Raw genomic sequence first — 9,297 nt, forward strand, 5'->3', positions numbered from 1 at the left:
GCATGCCGCCCACGCAGCGCGCCGCTTCAGCGGGCGCCGCAGGACGGACTCGTAGCCTGGCAGAGGGCATCGTCTCGTGTGGCGTCGCCCCTGCCCCAACTGGAGTGGCCCAGTCTTTTCGGGGCAGAGACTGCGAAGCACTTGGACCGACGGCGGACTACGACGGAACGCTTCAGCCCCGCCAACGGGCAAACCCACGCTTTCGAAGGAGACATTTTCCGCTTCGCGGCGACTATTCCGTCGTGCAGTTTTCTTCGCGCTCGCAGACGGCGCACTCGCGTAACCGCATCACTACCGCTTCGGGGCGCACCCTTGTCCTCCCCGTTCCGCGCAAGAATTTTTTCCGATTCCTATTCCTGCGACGAAACCCAGACTAGGGCGCCTGCACCCGTGCGGTGACGCGGACGAGTGACCTTTTTGCAAGAGCTCGACGTACTCCGAAGGCAAACAACGCAACGTGCGATCACGCTCGCTTAGCGCACGGCGCGGGAATCGGCCGGCATTTGCTTCCCGCGTTTGTCCGTGCACGCAAGCTTCCGACTCTCTCGCAAACGTGCGCGCTACTGCTGTCGCAACAGACGTTTGCGCCTCGCGATTCAGACCGCACTTTCCCTGCAGGTGTCCGACTCCATCCTGCGGCGGTCTCTTCGGAGGCGCGCACTAGCCGCGCTGCAGTAGTACAATGCCTCGTTTCCGTCTCTGCGAAGTTTTGGCACAACAGTTCAGTTCGCCACCGTCTCCCTCACGTGAGGCCGCTGGCGCGTGGCTTCAGCACTCAACGTACTGTCCGTGATGCCGACGCGGTCAAAACGAGTCGACGGACGCACGTTCCCTTGTGCGCCGAAGGCTCTCTTGATATGTGATCCGACCCTCAGACAGACGAAGCCAAGGGAAGACCCAAGGCCGCAATGTGCGTTCAAAGAATCAGTGCTCAGTGTGTCCTGCAATTCACACCAAGTCTCGCAGCTGGCTGCGTTCTTCATCGACCCGAGAACCGAGTGATCCACCGCTTAGAGTCGTGAAAAGTAGTTTGTTCAATTCCGTACAGTACAACCAGGGTTTTAGGCACGTGGCGTCTCCCTGTGTGTGGTTTCGAAGGGCACCTTTCTGCGCGCGCTCCTCGAGTCTGCGCGCTCTTTCGACAGCCGCGTCTCAGACAGCTGGTAGCATATAGGCGCACCACACCCTGCTACTTGCGTGTTGCGTTTCCAGCTAAACCCCGCGAGCCTTTGTGTGCACGTAAGCCTCCACTCTGTATGCACCAGGATCAGATGTAGGACCAAGATGCAGTGGAGCCGCTCACGGCTACACACCCGCGGGGGCGTGGCTCCCCTTACCACGTCTTTTTCTTTTTTGCGAGCACTCGAAGCCGGTTTTCCCTGCCCACCACCCACCGGACCCGTGTGCTACGTGTGCACGTTCACATTGCTCCACGAAAATTGGAAAAAAGCCGCAAGGCCATGAGGGGGCACGAGCAGCTGTGGAGTCTTTCACGGCGACACGGCCACGGGTGGGGTCTCGCCCCCATCGACGTGTCTCGCTTTTAGTCATCAGAAGGGTACTCAAATTGACCACAATGTCCCTAACACACAAACACGCTTTCGCATCGGCGGATTGCCGCAGCACACCCGCTGCTGATCCGACAGTCTACTTGAGACGACGGACAAGAGCCCGGCGCGCGTACTCGCGCGGCTCTCCAAAACCACTCGGCCAGTGCCAGGGACAGCTTTCGGCGCCGGAGCCGCAACAATTCTACTCGAGGCGGAAGACGAAGCCAGCAAGAGCCTGGCCGCAAGTGCGTTCAAGTTTCGAGACTTCAGTCCCTCGTCTGTCCGTAAATCCTCTTTCGACGTGCGGCGCCTTCCCAAAGCGCACAAGTCCGTTAACCGCGGAACGCGTCCGACGTAGCAAAGCCGCGTTTCCTCTCGTACTTCGCAGCAGCGCCGCCTTTCCCTCGGCGGCGGGCGAATAGCCTGCCAACGTCGTCGCATTCAACCGCGATCTCGACATCTCGCGCGTCACGAGCAGGAGCCGACCGGCAGCCTCCGGCCCTGTCGGGCTCGGTGGCACTTGCCGCGGAGGACGGGAGGGCGTTATGGGCCACGGTTCCTATTGTACTTGGCAGCCACACCCTCGTACCGCCAGTTCCATGACCGACCGAATGCCGCGCCGTTCCTTCAGTACTTGGGCAGCAACATAGTCGGGTCGTTACTCCATACTCGCCGCAGGAAGCGACCGGCAGCCGCCAGCCTTTTCAGACTCGGCGGCGTTTGCCGCGGAGGACGGGAGAGCGCTTGCACCGCAGTTCCAACTATGAATGATGGATGGCAGGCAGCTTTAGCTCTCGACCGCCAGTTCCTTGACCGACCTCTACCGTTCCTCTCGTACTGGGCAAAGCTTTGTCGGGTCGTCTTACTCCCATTCCGCGCATGAGCGTCGAGGCGGACTGAAAGCCCACCCATGAAAGTGCGTTACGCCGTTTGTACCCACGGGCGCGGCCAAGCCAACCGTCCAAGGTTGCAGCCGCCGCCCGCTGGGCGCAACAAATTGGGCACGGGGCGCCCCTCAGAATTCAGGCAGTCCCCGCGCATGTTCGGGTATAGCCGTCCCCGCGTCCAAGCGGGGACAGCGGCGGAAAGCGTCGGGCGCAGCGAGCCGCTCCACCCACACGGGGCAGAAACGATCGTCACCCTTCACAGTCCGGTAATGATCCTTCCGCAGGTTCACCTACGGAAACCTTGTTACGACTTTTACTTCCTCTAAATGATCAAGTTTGGTCATCTTTCCAACAGACCGGCGCAACCGAAAGGCCGCGCCGGACATCGGTCCGAAGACCTCACTAAATCATTCAATCGGTAGTAGCGACGGGCGGTGTGTACAAAGGGCAGGGACGTAATCAACGCGAGCTTATGACTCGCGCTTACTGGGAATTCCTCGTTCAAGGGGAACAATTGCAAGCCCCTATCCCAATCACGAAAGAAGTTCCACGGGTTACCCAGTCTTTTCAGACAGGGATAAAGACACGCTGCTTCCTTCAGTGTAGCGCGCGTGCGGCCCCGGACATCTAAGGGCATCACAGACCTGTTATTGCTCTGTTTCGTGCGGCTAGGAGCCGCTTGTCCCTCTAAGAAGGTTGTAAGGTGCTGGGAACCCCGCACCTATTTAATAGGCTAGAGTCTCGTTCGTTATCGGAATTAACCAGACAAATCGCTCCACCAACTAAGAACGGCCATGCACCACCATCCACCGAATCAAGAAAGAGCTCTCAATCTGTCAATCCTCCCAGTGTCCGGGCCGGGTAAGTTTTCCCGTGTTGAGTCAAATTAAGCCGCAGGCTCCACTCCTGGTGGTGCCCTTCCGTCAATTCCTTTAAGTTTCAGCTTTGCAACCATACTTCCCCCGGAACCCAAATACTTTGGTTTCCCGGAAGCTGCCCGCCGAGTCATTTGAGTAACTCAGGCGGATCGCTGGTTGGCATCGTTTATGGTCAGAACTAGGGCGGTATCTGATCGCCTTCGAACCTCTGACTTTCGTTCTTGATCAAAGAAAACATTCTTGGCAAATGCTTTCGCAGTAGTTCGTCTTGCGACGGTCCAAGAATTTCACCTCTAGCGCCGCAATACGAATGCCCCCGTCTGTCCCTCTTAATCATTACCTCGTATTCCAAAAACCAACAGAACAGAAACGAGGTCTTGTTCTATTATTCCATGCAAGTTTATTCAGGCGACTCGCCTGCGTTGAGCACTCTAATTTTTTCAAAGTAAAAGCACCGGCCTTCTCGAGGCACACAATGAAGTGCACCAAGAAAGGACCGGCATGATGTTCAGTCCGAGCCGTCGCATCGGGTAGATGCACTACTCGTCTGGAACTGAGATCCAACTACGAGCTTTTTAACCGCAGCAGCTTTAGTATACGCTATTGGAGCTGGAATTACCGCGGCTGCTGGCACCAGACTTGCCCTCCAATTGATCCTCGTTAAAGGATTTAGAGTGTACTCATTTCAATTACGGGGCCTCAAAAGAGTCCCGTATTGTTATTTTTCGTCACTACCTCCCCGTGCCGGGAGTGGGTAATTTGCGCGCCTGCTGCCTTCCTTGGATGTGGTAGCCGTTTCTCAGGCTCCCTCTCCGGAATCGAACCCTGATTCTCCGTTACCCGTAACAACCATGGTAAGCAAGTAACCTACCATCGAAAGTTGATAAGGCAGACACTTGAAAGAAACGTCGCCGGCTCGTGGCCATGCGATCAGCACAAAGTTATCCAGAGTCACCACACAATACGGGCCGAAACCCGATCGATCTTGGTCTAATAAAAGCACCCGTCGCCCAAAGGGCTTCAGGCTCACTGCATGTATTAGCTCTAGAATTGCCACAGTTATCCAAGTAGGAAGAAACGATCTAAGGAACCATAACTGATTTAATGAGCCATTCGCGGTTTCGCCTTATTTCGGCATGTACTTAGACATGCATGGCTTAATCTTTGAGACAAGCATATGATTACTGGCAGGATCAACCAGGTAATCGTTCAACTGCGCGTCCAGCCATGCCGGACGCCGTTGTTGCGACGCCGAGGCCACCTTCAGGCGCCTCAGCACGCTTCGTTTTTGCAAAGCCCACCTCTTTGCACAGTCCGAGATGACGGCGTTCGAGCTCGCTACGGCGCCCTCCCCGCAGGGCTGGGTATCGCCACGCGGCAAGAAGCACGCACACTCTCGATAGATTCGTTGCGTCGACTCGGTCACGGCTTGCGGGATTTGCCATCAGCCCGCAGCACTGGTGGACCGATCGGCGCTTGCAACGTAGCCGAGACGGCAAAGCCGCCAAGCGACGGGTCACGCCCGCGCCTTCGGCGCTTTCTTATTTGACTCGTCCGAGGACGATGCGGAACACACCTCGATATCGTGGATACGGCGTCGTCCGACAACCAGCCCCTAACGCATCAAGCGGATGAGGCTGCAGACGATTGCCGAGGGATCCACGGGAGAGGCTCCGGGGACACGCTTGACGGGCACGGAGCCCGCCGCATATCAGACACCCAGGTCGCACGCACTCGGGGGGCGACTGCACTCCAACCCCCATATAATAGCAGCGATAAGTACCCAGACCTCCATGGGGCCGTACTCGTGGCATTTTCGACGGGGATTTGGCGGAAATCGTGCCGCACCTTGACGAACTTTGAAAGTTTACGTCGGCTGCACAGGGCCGAAGTCGTGAAAACCAACACCGCGCAAGAGGGTCGTGATCGTCAATGTTTCGCCAGCGGCGAGTACGGCTTCGCGAATATTCACGTGCCTGAACCACCGCGCATCCTGTGCTGACTTTCACGGCGAACGAGCTTTCCGCTGCCGCACTTTCTCTGCAAACGTTGTGCCACGCACGGTGCTGTGCTCCATGACCGTTGTTTTGGACGGTGGCTTGCGTACTCGTCGGCGTATTTCCACCTCTCGCGTGCACCACGGTGCCCCAGCTCACCGATTCAAGGCAAACGTGCGAGCCGCTTTCGGTATTTCCACGGAAAAGTTGCGCTGAACGTGGCTTGCGCGCGCCGCCCCGGCTGACGCGGTTTCGGACTTTGTCTCTGCGAGCGGTCGCGTACTCGTCGGCGCAATTCCCGACGTCGCCGCAGTGCGTGAATCGCACAAAACGCACCCGGACACCACAAATTGAAAAGTGGTACGATGTCGGCCGGGGCCGCATACCTCTATATAATAGCAGCGATAAGTACCCAGACCTCCATGGGGCCGTACTCGTGGCCGCCGGCGGCAGTTAGCGCCGAAAGAAATTCCTCATTTTTGCTTTTCAAGCCGTGTTTCCACCTCTCGCGTGCACCACGGTGCCCCAGCTCACCGATACAAGGCAAACGTGCGAGCCGCTTTCGGTATTTCCACGGAAAAGTTGCGCTGAACGTCGCTTGCGCGCGCCGCCCCGGCTGACGAGCTTTCGGACTTTGTCTCTGCGAGCGGTCGCGTACTCGTCGGCGCAATTCCCGACGTCGCCGCAGTGCGTGAATCGCACAAAACGCACCCGGACACCACAAATTGAAAAGTGGTACGATGTCGGCCGGGGCCGCATACCTCTATATAATAGCAGCGATAAGTACCCAGACCTCCATGGGGCCGTACTCGTGGCCGCCGGCGGCAGTTAGCGCCGAAAGAAATTCCTCATTTTTGCTTTTCAAGCCGTGTTTCTGCCTCTCGCGTGCACCACGGTGCCCCAGCTCACCGATACAAGGCAAACGTGCGAGCCGCTTTCGGTATTTCCACGGAAAAGTTGCGCTGAACGTCGCTTGCGCGCGCCGCCCCGGCTGACGAGCTTTCGGACTTTGTCTCTGCGAGCGGTCGCGTACTCGTCGGCGCAATTCCCGACGTCGCCGCAGTGCGTGAATCGCACAAAACGCACCCGGACACCACAAATTGAAAAGTGGTACGATGTCGGCCGGGGCCGCATACCTCTATATAATAGCAGCGATAAGTACCCAGACCTCCATGGGGCCGTACTCGTGGCCGCCGGTGGCAGTTAGCGCCGAAAGAAATTCCTCATTTTCTCTTTTTAAGCCGTCTTTCCACCTCTCGCGTGCACCACGGTGCCCCAGCTCACCGATACAAGGCAAACGTGCGAGCCGCTTTCGGTATTTCCACGGAAAAGTTGCGCTGAACGTCGCTTGCGCGCGCCGCCCCGGCTGACGAGCTTTCGGACTTTGTCTCTGCGAGCGGTCGCGTACTCGTCGGCGCAATTCCCGACGTCGCCGCAGTGCGTGAATCGCACAAAACGCACCCGGACACCACAAATTGAAAAGTGGTACGATGTCGGCCGGGGCCGCATACCTCTATATAATAGCAGCGATAAGTACCCAGACCTCCATGGGGCCGTACTCGTGGCCGCCGGCGGCAGTTAGCGCCGAAAGAAATTCCTCATTTTCTGCTTTTCAAGCCGTCTTTCCACCTCTCGCGTGCACCACGGTGCCCCAGCTCACCGATACAAGGCAAACGTGCGAGCCGCTTTCGGTATTTCCACGGAAAAGTTGCGCTGAACGTCGCTTGCGCGCGCCGCCCCGGCTGACGAGCTTTCGGACTTTGTCTCTGCGAGCGGTCGCGTACTCGTCGGCGCAATTCCCGACGTCGCCGCAGTGCGTGAATCGCACAAAACGCACCCGGACACCACAAATTGAAAAGTGGTACGATGTCGGCCGGGGTTGCATACCTCTATATAATAGCAGCGATAAGTACCCAGACCTCCATGGGGCCGTACTCGTGACCGCCGGCGGCAGTTAGCGCCGAAAGAAATTCCTCATTTTTGCTTTTCAAGCCGTCTTTCCACCTCTCGCGTGCACCACGGTGCCCCAGCTCACCGATACAAGGCAAACGTGCGAGCCGCTTTCGGTATTTCCACGGAAAAGTTGCGCTGAACGTCGCTTGCGCGCGCCGCCCCGGCTGACGAGCTTTCGGACTTTGTCTCTGCGAGCGGTCGCGTACTCGTCGGCGCAATTCCCGACGTCGCCGCAGTGCGTGAATCGCACAAAACGCACCCGGACACCACAAATTGAAAAGTGGTACGATGTCGGCCGGGGCTGCATACCTCTATATAATAGCAGCGATAAGTACCCAGACCTCCATGGGGCCGTACTCGTGACCGCCGGCGGCAGTTAGCGCCGAAAGAAATTCCTCATTTTTGCTTTTCAAGCCGTCTTTCCACCTCTCGCGTGCACCACGGTGCCCCAGCTCACCGATACAAGGCAAACGTGCGAGCCGCTTTCGGTATTTCCACGGAAAAGTTGCGCTGAACGTCGCTTGCGCGCGCCGCCCCGGCTGACGAGCTTTCGGACTTTGTCTCTGCGAGCGGTCGCGTACTCGTCGGCGCAATTCCCGACGTCGCCGCAGTGCGTGAATCGCACAAAACGCACCCGGACACCACAAATTGAAAAGTGGTACGATGTCGGCCGGGGTTGCATACCTCTTATAATAGCAGCGATAAGTACCCAGACCTCCATGGGGCCGTACTCGTGACCGCCGGCGGCAGTTAGCGCCGAAAGAAATTCCTCATTTTTGCTTTTCAAGCCGTGTTTCCACCTCTCGCGTGCACCACGGTGCCCCAGCTCACCGATACAAGGCAAACGTGCGAGCCGCTTTCGGTATTTCCACGGAAAAGTTGCGCTGAACGTCGCTTGCGCGCGCCGCCCCGGCTGACGCAGTTTCGGACTTTGTCAACACGGGCGCTCGCCGCTTTGTCAGCGCCATCTCTTAACTGTGCGCCCTGTTTGAACGGCTACTAGCGTTCTGGAAAGCGTCCGTCCGAATTGATACACCACTTTGGCCTCGGTAGCGCTGCGATTTATGCTTCAAATTTGCGTGAAACGCTGCTTGCGCTTCCCGCCCCTGCTGATGCGATTTCGGATTTTGTAGCTGCAGGCGGGCTGTAGCTATAAAATTTGTGTGAATGCATCTGCGCGAAGCAAGTGCCCCGCTTGGTCCTCTTGCGGCATTTAATGTGAGTGTAATTCTTTCAGTTAATATGCAATACGAAGCCTCGAGCCACTTGGTATTATTGGAGGGACAGTGAGACCAATTTTGTTAAGAAATTGTTTAGAAACGATGAGGACGTGCACCTTCCAGCCATCTGCCTTCCCCATCAAAAAGTGTCCTTGCTGCGCGTAATTGGAACAAACGCTTTTCCGGGTGCATTTCAATGCAAACACACCTGTTTCTTTGCGTAAAAAAAAAAAAAAAAAACAGATAATACTGGGGTTTTGCGTGCCAAAACCGCGGTCTGATTATGATGCACGCCGTAGTGGACAACTCCGAAATAAATTAGACTATATGGGGTTCTTAAACGTGCTCCTAAACCTTAGTGCACGGTTTATTTATTTATTTTTTTTTTTCATTTCGCCCCCATCGAAAAGCGGCTGCCGTGGCTGGGATTCGATCCCATGACCTCGCGCTCACTAGCCAAACGCTATACCTACTGAGCAAACACGGCTGGTTTGTTTCTTTGTGTACTTGCTTTTGTTAGCTGTCTTTTTTTTTCTCAGTTTAGTTGTAACTGCTTTGCTGTTTATTCACTGTCAGAGACAAGGTTTAATAAAGCAAGCCACTTTTTGTTTCTTCTTTTTTTGTATTTCTTGCCAAGAGGTTCGAGCTGTTTTTATTCCCGGCCGCCACTGTCATCATGAAATCGAGTGTTACCTTGCGCCGTCTAGGTTTTTTACGCAATGGCGACGGACTTCGCGCTTGCTATTTCCGTAGATAGATGGCGGTAACGTGTTTTCGCATCCAATCAACAGTCACTGGCCACCGCTGATATT

General features: G+C 56.4%; 2 non-coding genes across 2 annotated transcripts; both read right to left on the bottom strand.

Annotated features, from left to right (window-relative positions):
- Nucleotides 1-865: 865 nt before the first annotated feature.
- LOC119451079 (5.8S ribosomal RNA) lies at nt 866-1,018 on the bottom strand. Its single transcript, XR_005191649.1, has one exon. It is a non-coding gene; the product is annotated as a 5.8S ribosomal RNA (ribosomal RNA).
- A 1,686-nt stretch (nt 1,019-2,704) lies between these two features.
- LOC119451218 (small subunit ribosomal RNA) lies at nt 2,705-4,519 on the bottom strand. Its single transcript, XR_005191744.1, has one exon. It is a non-coding gene; the product is annotated as a small subunit ribosomal RNA (ribosomal RNA).
- Between the last annotated feature and the right edge of the window lie 4,778 nt (nt 4,520-9,297).

This window comes from Dermacentor silvarum, chromosome 4 (genome assembly GCF_013339745.2).
Source record: "Dermacentor silvarum isolate Dsil-2018 chromosome 4, BIME_Dsil_1.4, whole genome shotgun sequence".
Taxonomy (NCBI): Eukaryota; Metazoa; Arthropoda; class Arachnida; order Ixodida; family Ixodidae; genus Dermacentor; species Dermacentor silvarum.